The 14434-nt window shown below is 40.2% G+C and overlaps 1 protein-coding gene across 2 annotated transcripts in view; it reads right to left on the reverse strand.

Moving 5' to 3' along the window:
• Window positions 1-14434, reverse strand: part of fbxl4 (F-box and leucine-rich repeat protein 4) — a 110804-nt gene that overhangs the window by 63554 nt on the left and 32816 nt on the right. The window lies entirely within an intron of this gene.

Consider the following 14434-nt stretch of genomic DNA (forward strand, 5'->3'; position numbering starts at 1 on the left):
ATTCAATCAATAAGCACATCGACCTGGACCCAATATACCGACCACTGCAGCGGACAGCTGGAACTGACAACCGGAAGCAGCAAATTCAAACCACTATAAATGTCGGAGGAAACATCACAGAGGTGCTTCACAGGAGGCTCCCAAGCACTGAGGATGTCACCTAGACAGGGGACGAAACGTCTGCAACACAAAGTCCCAGTTCGGTGAACAGAACCACAACAACGAGCACCCGAGCTACAAATCTTCTCACAAACTTTGAACCACAAGCAAGCTAAATAATGTCACTGACATTTTGTGTGCAACAAGTTTATTTGCTGGGACATCAGTTTATATATCTGCGAAATAACTGAAATGAGCAACATTCCTACAAACACTGCTAAAGATGTTGATCATCACATTCCAGTGCAGTATCTTCACACTAACCATGTAAACTGAAGTTGTGTTGATTTTCTGATGTACACAAAATGGCACAAAATCATACATAAAAGTTTAAACTAACACTATAGCTTACACTATATTTCTCATCACCATTGTTTCAAACCCATTGTCTTCCGCTCTTGTATAACACTGGGTGGCTATACGACAGAACCTAAAGAAAGATTTTCTGCAATATAAAGTCAAACATTTCTTACCAGATTAATTTGTTATTGTGTCCTCTGGAACATGGATTAAAATGTATGGGATGGAAATGTATTGAACAACGTTTTAACAATGAAAGTTTGAAAAATGTAGTGATGTCTGTAATAGACACTTATAAATGTATTTTTACTTCATCTTAGCGTGCCTGCTGATATCTGCCTATGGTGGATAGAGGCATAAAATCATAGAATCATACAGCATAGAACAGGCCCTTTGGCCCACCATGTATATGCCCATCAACAAACACTAAACTACACTAATCCCATTTACCTGCACTTGGTCCATAGTCTTCAATATCATGGCATTTTAAATACTCATCCAGTTGCTTCTTAAATGTGGTAAGAGTACCTGCCTCCATCACCCTCTCAGGCAGCACATTCCACATTTCTACCATCCTCTAGGTGGAAAAACTTTTTTTCTCAGATCTCCTTTAACTGCTTTGCACCTTAAACATATGCTCTCTGGTCTCAAAAATCTCTTCCCTACAGCAAACATGTCGAACATCTACTCTGTGTAAGCCTCTCATAATTTTGTATACCTCAATCAGATTCCCCAACACCTTCAGGGATCTAGTTCCTTTGTTCCTCAGTACTGCCTAGAGACCAACCGTTCATCTTGTTTGCCCTTACCTTATTAGACCTCCCAAAATGCATCAGTTTTCACTTATCAGGATTCAATTCCATCTGGCATTGCTCTGCCCCAATTTATCAACCGGGCCATATCAGATTATGTCGCCTAAGACCATCCCCTTCACTATCAACAACACCCTCAAATGTAATGTCATCTGTAAACTTACCAATTATTCATCTACATTCACATCCAAGTCATTAATGTAAATAACAAACAGCAAGGGTCCTAGCACTGAACTTTGTGGTGTACGGTCCGTTATAGGCTTTCAGTTGCAAAAACAAAGACTGCAGCCTCACAGCACCAGGGATCCGAGTTCGATTCCAGACTCGGGCGACTGTCTGTGTGGAGTTTGCATGTTCTCCCCATGTCTGCGTGGGTTTCCTCCGGGTGCTCTGGCTTCTTGCCACAGTCCAAAGATGTGCAGGTCAGGTGAATTGGCCATACTAAATTGCTCATAGTATGGGGCACATTAGTCAGAGGGAAATGGATCTGGGTGGGTTACTCTTCAGGGGATCGGTATGGACTTGTTGGACAAAATGGCCTGTTTCCACACTGTAGGGAATCTAATATAATCTAATCTATCACTCAACAGAAAAAAAATCAAAGAATTACTGATGCTGGAAATAGCAAACAAAAATAGAAACTGCTGGGAAAACTCAGCAGGTCTGTCAGCAACTGTGGACAAAAAACAGAGTTGACATTATGGATCAGTGACCCTTTTTCAAAGGGGCCACAGAGAGTGGATGGAGGGTATGAGGAGCTATGGGGATCATTACTGGGGAAAAGGCTAAGATGGAGGGAAGAGGGGCAGTGAGAATGAAGATGTGAGATTGCATGGATGGGGAATGGTACGTCACTGGTGGAGGGGAATGGGGGCTGGGGTGACAAATAAGGGCTACATGACCAAACTATCTCACTACTGTGGGAAGAAACACAGTCTCAGGCTGCAGAGGCGGGCCTTCTGAACAGCCTGCCGTGGCACTTGGCAGCTCCTGTGGCTATCTGCGTACTGTTTTTGTGGGTAACAAGTCCAAGTCCAACCTGCTCACCAACTCTCCCGTCCCACTGCAGCAAAAATTCAGGTGTTCAAGGAGATTTCTTTTCCTCAAGGCCAGCGCACCAAACTGTGAATTTTGCCGACTATTACACCCACATTGGGATTGAAAATCCAGTCCATGGTTCCTTGGGTAACAAAAAATGTCTCAAGGTACTTAAGCAGAGCCAACCGAAGGAAAATCAATGGTGAGCCAAAGTTATTGACTGAAAAGCTGGTAATTGAAATGGGATTTTAAGGCGGGTTTGAAAGAGAGAGAGAGAATGGAGAGGAGATAAGGGTTTAGAGGGAATTCTAGAGCCCAGGATCTGCAACTGAAGACTTGTTGTCATTGTTGGTGAGCAAGGGGCTGAAAAGGACCAAAATCAGAGAGAAAGGTAGTGCACTGAGGACTGCGGGGGTGGGGGGGGGGGGGGGGGGGGGGGATGGTTATTAAGATGATAAGTGATACCATGAAGTATTTAAGATTGATAATGTAAAACCTAAGGGTCTGGGGAAGGCATGACACAATGCATTACAGCAAGGAGAGAGAGGTGATTGGTAAGGAGGACTTGGTGCATGATAACATGTCCCAGGCCCAACCAATAAATGAGGCCATAAGAGTACAATTCAAAATATTCACAACTTACAGACATTAATTACAGCAAATTTGCCACTAACCTTGATTAATGGACATGACATTACGTAGGATTTTCTAACAACGTGGCTAACTATGATAACCAGTAAATTGGGTCACACTCTTCCACTGGGATCAAAGATAATTTGTTTCTGCTCTGATTCAATTCATTTTTGGAGGCCTGTTAAGTTCAATATGCAATCTGCCACATGTGGGGCAACAATGCAATAAAGGTTACAGTGACAAGCTGTGGAAAGTTTCTGTGTTCTCTCTGATGCCTCAACTTTCCTTCTACATGTTCCCAACAAAGTATCTCATTGTGTTCAATGTCTTTCTGAATTAAACATTTCTATTTGGATTGGTATACAAGCCAGGCAGATTCCATGGTTTGGCAGGGATGTCCAACATCTTCATGGATGCTTTGAGGACATTCCTGAAGAACTTCCAGTGCCTTCCTGGGAGTTTCTTCTCACAACTGAGCTCTGAGCATTTGCTCCAGGAGTCTGCCATCAGCTACACAAAACACGTGTCCTGCCCAGTGGAGCTGGTTCTAAGTGATTAGCGCTTTGATGTTGGTCACATTGGTTTGGGAGAGGACTCTGCCATTAGATTGCCTTTCTTGCAATCAGATTTGGACGACCTTGTGAAGTAACTACTGGAGCTGGCGGCATTCCTCCTGCTTTGAGGTCCCCGCTGTAGGCTGTCTGAGCCTCCAAAGCAGATAGGAACGCAGCAATCACTGCGACAGGAAACCTTAGGCTTGGGTTTGAGAACTTGGTCCTCAACTACTCTTTTCCTCAGGAAGCATTACACTATATTATGTAAATTAACTATCCCAACTCATCCTATTTTGACAGCGAGTCTGACATTTCAAAAATAAATAAAGATCTGAGCTAGATACCCTTCAACTTAAACACTTTTAAGTGCAACAAACCAGAATTCGATGATGATTGCAAGGTGGATGAATATTTAAAGGAAAACACTTCCATCTATATTTACAATTGAACAGTAAAGTCCATTTGTCAGGTGTACACAGCTTCTGAGCTCATTAACAGCTAAGGCCATAGGCCAAATAATTTAATTAAAATGAGGGAGCCACTTATTACCATGGATACTGATAGCAAACTAAGGCTATTACAGTGACACTGCTGTATATTTTAGGAAATTAAAATATTTAGCTTGATATTATCAGAGGAATCTAAACAAGTTTAAAATTAAAAGGAAATGTCTTGCCAAGACAGAATTGTCTGCAAATGAATTATTTTAATGTTGGAATTGTACTGCAGCAATCTGCCAAAACATGTAAAAAACTTATTTTAAAGCCTTGCTGATTATTTCCACGGTAGCAACTACGTCAGAGTGGGGACCTGCAGTTTCATGTTGTCAATTTCCCACAGCCTTAGCACTATTGTTTCTGAAGTTGGAAAGTCATTGGTTCAAGCTCCACTCCAAGATTTAAGCACGTAATCTAGTCTGACACTTCAGAGCACTGCTGAGTACTGCAGTGCTCGAGGTGCCATCTTCAAATCAAATGTAAAAATGTGAGGCCCCATGCGCCTGCTTTAATAGTTTAAATTGGCAATAAATATTCCATGTGAGTAAGTGAAAATTACAGAGTTCTCCAAGCCAACAGTTCTCTGTGAACCACCATCACCAAAAGCAGATTAAGTGGTTCCTGATGGCACTGTAGTTTGTGAAATCTTGTACACAAATAGTTGTTGTGTGTTTGCTTTTATAACAGCTTTGCACTCCAAGTAATTCATTGTATGTGAAGTGTTTTACAATGTTGATAAATGTAATTATAAGGTTTATAAGCAGTATCTTTCTTGAACCAGTAATTGATTTGATATCATCATTTCAATTGTTATTGCTCACTGTTTTCCCTGTGTGTATTATATGTAAATTGTAATCCCGTTTACTACTGTAGCTGGCCCGGGATTGGATAAACAACTTCTGTAGCAATTTTCCACTGAACTTAGATCATTCAACAGTCGAAAAGGGTGGAAAAGCACAGCAGGTCAGGCAGCATCCAAGGAGCAGGAGAGTCAATGTTTCGTGTATAAGCCCTTCATCAGGAATGGGAGATCATCCAGCAGGAATAAAATTGGATGGACCAAGTTCTCCTGATTAATATCTGGGAGGCTTTTGCCAAAATGAAGAGAGTTTTCTCCCAGATTAGTCAAGTAACAGCCTGACATAGTCATTGTCAACAAACTATACTTACTGACATGGTCCCAGATACCACCATCACCATCCTTGCCCCACTAAACAAACAGACCCACCAGAAGTGGCCACACAGTGGTGCACAGTCAGAGGGGAGTTGCCCGGGGAGTCGTTAACATTGATTCCATTCCATGAAGTTACATGACATCAGGTTAAACAGAAGCAAGGAATCCTCTGGCTACCCCTTTCCCTTCTGTTGATGAATCAGTACTCCTCCATCCTGAATGCGAACTGAGAGAGGCTCGGAGGGTGAAAAGTACACGATGTGGAGAACTTCAAGGTCTCTAATCAAGAGTGGCTGAGTACATCATGACCAACCAAGCTGCTCAATCCTGCTAAAGTGGGCCTGCAGCAGGTGATGGCGAATCAATAGGAGGAAACAAGACCTACTTGAACTTGCCCTCATAAATCTACTTGTCAAAGGTGCATCTGTCCATGACAGTTTCAGGAGAAGTGATCACTACAATCATCCTGTTGATAAAACCCTGCCCTCACACTGAAGATTTCCTCCATATGTTGCGTGGCACTACCACAGTGCTGACTAAGACAGTCTTCAAACTGATCTTGCAACTCAAAACTGGGCATCCGAGAGGCATTGTGGGATGTCAGCAACCACAAAATTGTATTTAGGCACAATCTGCAACCTCATTTCACCCACAGTCCACCATTACTATCAATCTGGCACATCAATCTTGATTCAATGAAGAATGCAGGGGGGCTAGGAATGCCAGGAGCAGCACCAGCACTACCTAAAATTGAGGTGGCAACCCAATGAAACCACAACACAGAACTAGTCTTTGTCAACAGTGAAGCACCATGCAATAGGCAGGGTTAAGCAAATCCAGAACCAACAGACCAAGATTAAGCTCTACAGTCCTGCTACATCCAGTCATGATTGTGGTAGACAATGTTACATATTATAGCTGGGCTATGTTACTTTGGGACAGACTCCCTTTAAGAGGTGAGTCACACGAACACTGTTGAGTCATGTTGGTGAGCTATCTACTAGGTTCATGGGCTGTTCAGACTTCTTTTGAGGTTCTTATAGAATGCACAATTTTGGAATAAAGCCTATCTGTTGGGGTTGCAGCAAAGAACGAGTTTGTATGTTCCTAAGTTCTGACTGGAGCCTAATAAAATACAGATCGACCAGTGATGAGGATGAAATTCAGCTGCCACTCACATCTGCAGGACCATCTTTGTGAATTTTTGAACACTGCCAGGCCACTGAAGAGATCTTCAATCAAGGACGATGGATATTTATCTGCATCTAGTGCTAGATTAACAGTAACTTTGAAGTTGCCACAGATTCAGATCAATCCATCATGTTTTAAATGGATATGATCGGGATTACTCAAATACTGATCATTACTGGTTTGAGAATGTTGGTGTCCACCAGTCTCATTAATTCTGCCAGTACATATGCCAGTATACTGGCATATGAAACAGTGCATGGCGGCAAACCTTCGTGCTGGCCATCTGATTTCAAATAGAGCTTAGACTGGACTCCTTTCATTTCTCCAAATGTGGTTTCAAACACACTGTGGTACTTACTTAAGATGTCTAGCCAATTTGTTTCAGAGTTGACAGCCCAAATAAAGCCTGGATAATTGTCTTTTACAATGGCCCTGCATGTCTACTATCGCCATTCCACATCTTTTAACAGCACTGCCTGCTGTGTGGATGTCTCGAGGATGATGTTCGAATGCTCTGTGGCAAGTGTCTTAGCTTTTGGTTGTAAATCGTTTCATGAATAAGTGAAACTGTTGTGCTCGCTCCTGTCTCCATTTTGATGGGTTGCCAAATCAATTTAGGCACAAATCAAAATCTATGTATATCACCTTGGATTGCTAGGATGTTCAATTTAGATTCCTCGACAGAGATGTTTGATTCCCTAGTGACATCCACATCTTCCTTATGGCCTACAGCAAGGACCTTCACCTTTGGGGATTGAACTGATTTATCTTTGGCAGGGGTTTTTCCTGACCAGACTCACTTCCTAATCTTGCACTGGCCCTTTCTGCAATAGTAGAGTGTCCAGATCTGCCATACTTGTGGCACTCTCACTGCTACATAAGTTTCTTTTATGTGGCCATCGTTCTAGGTGGTTGAGTGCTGGGTTCCAGCTGTGCAGCTTTTTTGGCCGCTAACTCCATAGACGTCACAATGTCCAAAGCACTTTTAACACATTAAAAAACACAAGGGCATTTCTAGAGAGTTTGTGAAAAGGTGTGGATTCCTAGTCAGATCTCCAAAGAATAATGCAGCGTTCTTCTGATGGTATTTCAAAGGAAATGTATACATTTCGAAATGTGTAACTCACCATTGTACGTATTCTGCAAGAAGGTTCAATTTAAAAATGTTGAGCCAGTCTATTACGTTAGAACTCACAGGCCTTCAGTCCAAAATCATCTGTAGGTGGAATGACTGCCAATATCTCCTCAAAGCTATCTTCCTTCTCTCTCTTGAAACTTCATTCTCTCTTCCTCAGAATTCTCTCTTTCCCATTTCGCAGGTGTCGTTTCAGGGTTTAATATTCATTTAACTTACTGGATTTCCACTATGGGGGCAGGTTACTTGACTTGGGAAACTTAAAATCCCCACTTACCTTAATTTTTGATTCAGGAAGGTGGGAACAGGATTGAGTTGGGCTGACTGACTGTCGACGTATTTCCTAGGCAGTTAAACAATGGGTCCATTTTGGTTCTCGGAGACTTGGTCCTAATTGTTTTTGATGTTGTCAGGTCCTCACCCCTTCATCCATCCCATATAGCCCCTCTTCATTTCATGCCAGCTCCATGTCAACTCATGAGTCTAACCCTAACACAACCTAAAGAGCCACCCATTCAGTATCCATGGGCAAACCTGAGGACACATGTTAAGAGCTGAGGATGAATGTGTCCTCCATTCCCATGACCCAAAGGCTTTCATTGTCTGCCCTTGCATTTCTAAAGTGTTCGTATTTCACACAGAGATGAGATTAAGATTTCCATTTCTGCTATATATGATCTGCCACCAAAAATACTGATAAAACTGAACGTTTAGGTAGGCTGGCATTTCAAATATTCCAGCAGCTGCTAAGAATCAGGTTATCATTAGTACAGGTTTCACACACTCAAAAACTATGCCAACCACCAAAACAAGATCAAATTTGCAAGTACCTTCTTTTAAAATTCATTCACGGGATATGGGCGGCACCAGCATCTATTGCTGTTCTGAACTGCCCCAGAGAGGCAGAATAACAGAGTGAAAAGTCCACCAAATTGCTGCGGGTCTGGAGTCACATGAAGGCCAGACCAGTTAAGAACCACACAGTTACCTTCCTTCAAAGGACAGTCGTGAACCTGTGGGCTTTTTAAACAATAGTCATTGTTAGACTCGTACAGGTTTTTTTTTACCAAATTCAAATTCCACTATCAACCATGACAGAAAGCAGACCTGGGTTCCTTCAACAGTACCTGGGTGTCTGAATTAATCACTTAGCTATAATACCACTTCGCCATCACCTCCACTCCATATGTCTCCTTGTATCTATGGATCCACTATTCTTGCAGCTCCCGGTTATCTCTATTGCCATACCACTTACAATCCAGAATGCTTGTCTGGGAGATTTTGTCAAGTTAGGTAGAGTTCTTAGTGCTAAAGAGATCAAAGGGAAGAAACCATGGATAGGGTGCTGAGTTGGATGATCAGGCCGAATGGGCTACTCCTGCTCCTACTTTCTATATTTCTATGTAAAAGAGACAGGTTTAATCAATATTAGAAATAGAGTGAATTTCAGCATTTAATATATAGAAATACAAAATAGAATTTACAAATTGGCTGTTTATCTCATAGCTGGCATTGTCATTATGACATGCTCTGATCACATTTACCATCTTGTTCCCACATTCCTATATCCTTTGCTTTCACCCAACAATCAAGTCTAAACCCACCTTCTCTTTCTAATCTATAATCTCTGTAGTTTAATCTTGCATGAATGGTCCCTCATTCTAAAAGTACATCCTGGAAACAGAGATTTGGCAAATTAACTCAAATAATTCAATATTGGTCCTCCTGACTTTCAGTTTAGTTTGGCACTCAGACTAATGAACTGTTTATCTCTGCACTGTTAATAGCTGTTATGAAATGCAGGTGGAAAATTCACTTCGAAGCAGGGTTTAATTAAGTTCAGAATATAAAGAGCAAAAACAACAATTGATGCTATGAACCAGCTGCTACAGGAATACCTGGTGTATAAAATACAATCAGGTACAAAAGGATTTGGGCTGTGTTCACATTTGATTTCCATTAGTTCTAACCAACACCAGCCTCTAAAATAATTTCACATAAACTCATGTTTTTAACACATCTGTGTCACTTTAAGTTTCCACTGCAATGCTTGAATTACATATTTGTATGAAAAGGGAGCATAGGAAATAGTACCAAAAATAACACTAACTGCCTGCATTCATATAGTGTCACTAAATCTTACAGGGCATTGGAATGTAATCAGTGAAAAACACAAAGTGATAAAACCATATTAATTACTAAGCATGTCAGAAGACAGCAACAGCAATGAAATATACATTGTGCAGACCTCACTGATTCAATTACACCACTCGAATGATCATGACACAGAAATAAAGGAAATACAGAAGTTCAGTCATATTTATCCAAAATCATTTCCACCTATTTCTATCTTTCTAAAAGGTTTGTGCACATAGATTATTGAACTGGAATTTTAAAAATCTTTAAGATTTTCAGTGTACTTGACTGTGGTTTCTTTGAATGTTAGCTGTGTAAGTATGAATTCGATTACTTAAATAAGGAATTTAATTTGCCTATGTAGAACAAAATGTGAAAATTATGTGATGACAGCAGCTTTTAACCATAAATTGGCTCATTCAATTCCTATAGATGAAGGCAGAAATGAATAATTAGCTTTGCTGCAATGATGAAATGTTGCAAGGTCATAGGCAGGATCTAAAAAGGAACACACTGCCCTCTGCCTTTGATCTGTTATGTGACATATTTTACTGCACTTTGCAAGGAAGTTTCTACGCTTGAAATACTTCCATTTATTGCGTAAACAAAGACGAGATATCCTTATAGGCATTATATATTTTTTTAAAATAAGGCACTGATCATTTCCTCTCCAGTTTGAGAAATACCATATTAGGTCTTTGTAAAAAAGGCTTAAATCCATCAAGCAATTTTTGTGTGTCACACTGTAAGTAAAAACCACCCCAGAACATTTGCAGACTGCACTATTTTCTTTTCACAAACCAGTAAACCTTCACTGCAAACCTCCAGCACTACTGTCATTTCAAGTCTTTAGACGCACTTGGTCAGAATGACTTCTCTTCATCACACCTCAATTTATGGCAGCATTTTGTACCCCTGTCTGATTGGTAAAAGGTTACTTATACACTAACTAAGTCACAGAAATGATGTACTGCAAACTACAAAGTAAACACAATTACTATGTAGGTTAAGCAAATTTAGCCAAACTTGATTTTAAATAGAAACAAAGACAGAAGTTGCTGGAAAAGCTCAGCAGGTCTGGCAGCATCTATGAAGAGAAATCAGAGTTAACATTTCGACCTGCTGAGCTTTTCAGCAACTTCTGTTTTTGTATCTGATTTACATCATCTGCAGTTTTTTTGGTTATGATTTTAAACAGGATACATACCATCCACAATAATATTGTACCACTGTAAAGTGGATGCAATACCCATCCGTAAACACTAAATAAAGATGTATGAGCTGCTGTTTAAAAACATTTAACATTTGTTCGTTGACATAGGATTTAGAAAGTCTATCAACACTTATGGAAGTTCAGAAAATGTGTGTGTGTGTGTGTGCGAGAGAGAGAGAGAGAGAGAGAGAACGAGAGAGCGCACACATGCACAAGAGAGAGTGTGGACATGAGGGAGAGGGAGCCAGCGAGAGAGAAAGGAGTGAGAGAAAGAGTGACAGAGTGAGAGAAGGAGTGAGAGAGAGAGGGAGCACCAGACAGAGGGAGAGTGAGAGAGAGAATGAGACAGGGAGCGAGAGAGAGAGAGAGAGAGAATTTGAAGGGGTGATGGTGGAAATCAGCAAAAAGGACAAACCTTTCCAATGTTCATATATGCTGCCACCTTCTACTCTTTCTAGAATATAACCATGAAGTTTTTGAAGAGGAAAAAGAAACCTGAAATCTATTTCACAAGTGCTGCCCCTACCCAACTTCAATTCTGAATAAAGGGATTACCAAACAAGCCACAATACAGTGCAGCACAAAATAATGCACAAATTGAGAGATTAGAACATGTGTTTGGGGAGGGGAGGTGTGACGGGGGAAGCAAGAAGATCTAATACATTTAGTATTTTAAGGCACCCATACCTGTTTCCAACATAATGGAAACTGACAGAACTGCAAATGCTGTAAATCACAAACAGAAACAGAAATCTCCTCAGATGCTGCCAGACCGCTGAACTTTTTCAGCAATTACTGTTTCTGTTTTCAACATAATGGAGCTTTCACCAGTATTAGCACAAAAACATTTAGTTTAATGTTGGCAGCCTCCAGCGTTTAGGTCACATTCACTCAGTTTCTGCCAAATTTAGAAGTGGGGTAGCTACAATTGGTGTACTCAAGAACCTGAAGCAGCTTCAGGCATGCGCCTTAAATACTCGCAGGACACAAACTTCCAATTTTACACCAGGCACACCACCTGAGATCAATTGTTATTTTCCCTAAGGCACCTTTTGAGATTTATCAAGGGCTCTATTTTGGTGTTTGGGCCTACGTTTTAGTTTTCGGGGGCTCCTTTTCCATTTGCAGTAACCCTTCGTTAGGTGAGGCACTCATGTACAGTACTAAAATGCCTCTGTATTTTGGTTAATGTAATGGGGTATTTAGACTCTCAGAAGTAGAATTACAAGAATTAATTGAAATCCCAGTAATCATCATTATCCCATTAAACATAAAGCACACACACAAGAGATGCATCAGTTTCCTAAACATCACAGTATTTAAAATAGTACAAGACAATAGGCATAAAGTTAGCAATAAATGTTTATTTTCAGAAATATCTGACACACACTTCTACATCCAAAAACCCATCTCCATAAACATGTGTTCTACAGACTGGTGAGGTCACAGCTATACAGTTGCACAATTGTCTCTAATATAATCAGAGCACCTCAGATAGTTCCCAGAATGTGGGCCACTTCAAGATGTGGTAACACCTAAATGCAAATCTTTATGAAATAAAAATATCAGTATTGAACTGTACCAATTGAATACAGTATTCATTACAGCATTCACTATTCCTTTGTTTAAAGGCTGAAAACCACTCTACACTTTATAGCTCCTCTACCCCATTTTCAACCTTACACTCCCCTTTGGAGTTCTTGACTCCCTACTGCAGCCTCACATTCCTCCCCGAGATTTGCTACCTCACTCCACTTCCCATCACTACCCTACCATGGCCTGAGCCCCCTCCGCCTCAAGCCTTTTTCCTGTCCCATTTATGTTGAGTGAGAGAAAGCCTGACTGAAATGGGAGGAGCAGCTTCTTACAGATTCTCACCATTCTATTTGGACTAGTGAGTAACGTTTTCTCCAACTAGTCAACCTGTTATTAAATTTTAGTGGGCATTTTCTGGAGTGAGTTCATCCACCTCTGCTGCGTATTTGAGCACTGTCCGCAGTAAATGTGTGATCAAGCACAGGTTACTCTGGTCCAAAGTTCAAATAGCTATTTAGCTTTCAGAAACTGGGTGGAGCAAAGGCTAATTTCTCTCCTGGCACAATCTCTCAAATCTGCAAACTGCAGAAAATATAACCAGTTTGTAGGTGCATTGCAATACTGCCACCAAAAAAATTCATAAAAGTCATACACAGCCATCAAAACAAGACAATAAAATAGTTAACACCAAATGCCATGGTTACATGATCTCAAATGCAGCCAATTCCTGCTGTCATTCTGTCACGATGTTGACAGAATACAACATTCTCTTAAAATTTCATATGACAAAAACAAAGGTTATGTGAACCTTTGTGATATCTGCTTTACAAAGAAAGTTATTTCCTACATTTGCGCCTGCCTTTCATAAATGACCATGCTCCTGTTGTTGAAAAGACTCACAAATGAAAGTCTCTCGCGTTCATGAGCTCGTTAATAAAATTTTGTTCTGCAGTGGCAAGAAATGCTCAATGAAAACCAGTTATTTTAAGCCATAAGTAATCAATATCATTTTTGAGATGTATTACTTTATACAGCAATCCAGAAACATTTTCAGGGGAGTAATTTGATGATTTTTTATTCTGGATTTCCAACATTGAGGTATGTACAAACAGAAATGTTCATGTACTCTTTTAATGCATACTTAAAAATACCCATCTGATAACAGGATTGTAAAGATACTCTCATCTTATATACATTATTACATCTGAGTTCACATATACATTTTCATTTTGCAGTTGTCAATAAACAGAATGTTTATTACAAATTGCATCAACATTGTTACATGCGCAAAGGAGAGTTGAGATAAGAAAACCAAGGTTTGTAAGATTAGGAGACTTTGTGCAGGCTACAGTGAAGGAAGTGCACATTCTAATCAAGGTGTCATTGCAAATCATCTTCCACCTCAATGGTACATCTTGTAATTTGTGCAACACAGCTTCATTCTGGCTAGGGCAGCAACAGAACGTTGGCTGCAACCGATCTGTACGTGAAATGACAGTAATGCTTCCAGCTCATCACAAATATATGACCAGAAGTAAAATCAAACTTCATTCCTGTTAAGATAAAATGGGATTCCAGTGTTTTGCCTTCCTCCACAATTTATAACAAAAGTATAAGCTGTACCTGAAGAAAAACATGACAAGCTTTGAATTCATAAAGCTGAAGAGTTGCATATCACTTTTACACTGACAAATATCATCCTAGATTTTATTAATATTCTGTATAAAATGATGGTTCAAAATGCAAAGAACCTAAAAAAAGACACAACATGTTCCTCCAGGCTGAAATGTGATTGATATTTGAGCTCAGAGTTTACAACGATGCAATACTTGCCAATCATCACTGCTATGTTCCTAAATTGGACTATTTTGACAGCTGTGATGACAAGTACAAAGCAGGAAAACAACTTTTTTTATTGGTGTGATATCCTTCACAGAGACATTTGTTGTTGCAGCATCACTGGAACAAGTAAATTACAGCATAAATACAAAATGCCTTCGCATTGTAATAATTAACAATTGAATTTTACTCTCCAAACTAGTTTGTAAAAATAAAT

Source organism: Chiloscyllium plagiosum, unplaced genomic scaffold (assembly GCF_037043375.1).
Source record: "Chiloscyllium plagiosum isolate Xiang-an unplaced genomic scaffold, Cpla_swu_hap1 HiC_scaffold_3, whole genome shotgun sequence".
Taxonomy (NCBI): Eukaryota; Metazoa; Chordata; class Chondrichthyes; order Orectolobiformes; family Hemiscylliidae; genus Chiloscyllium; species Chiloscyllium plagiosum.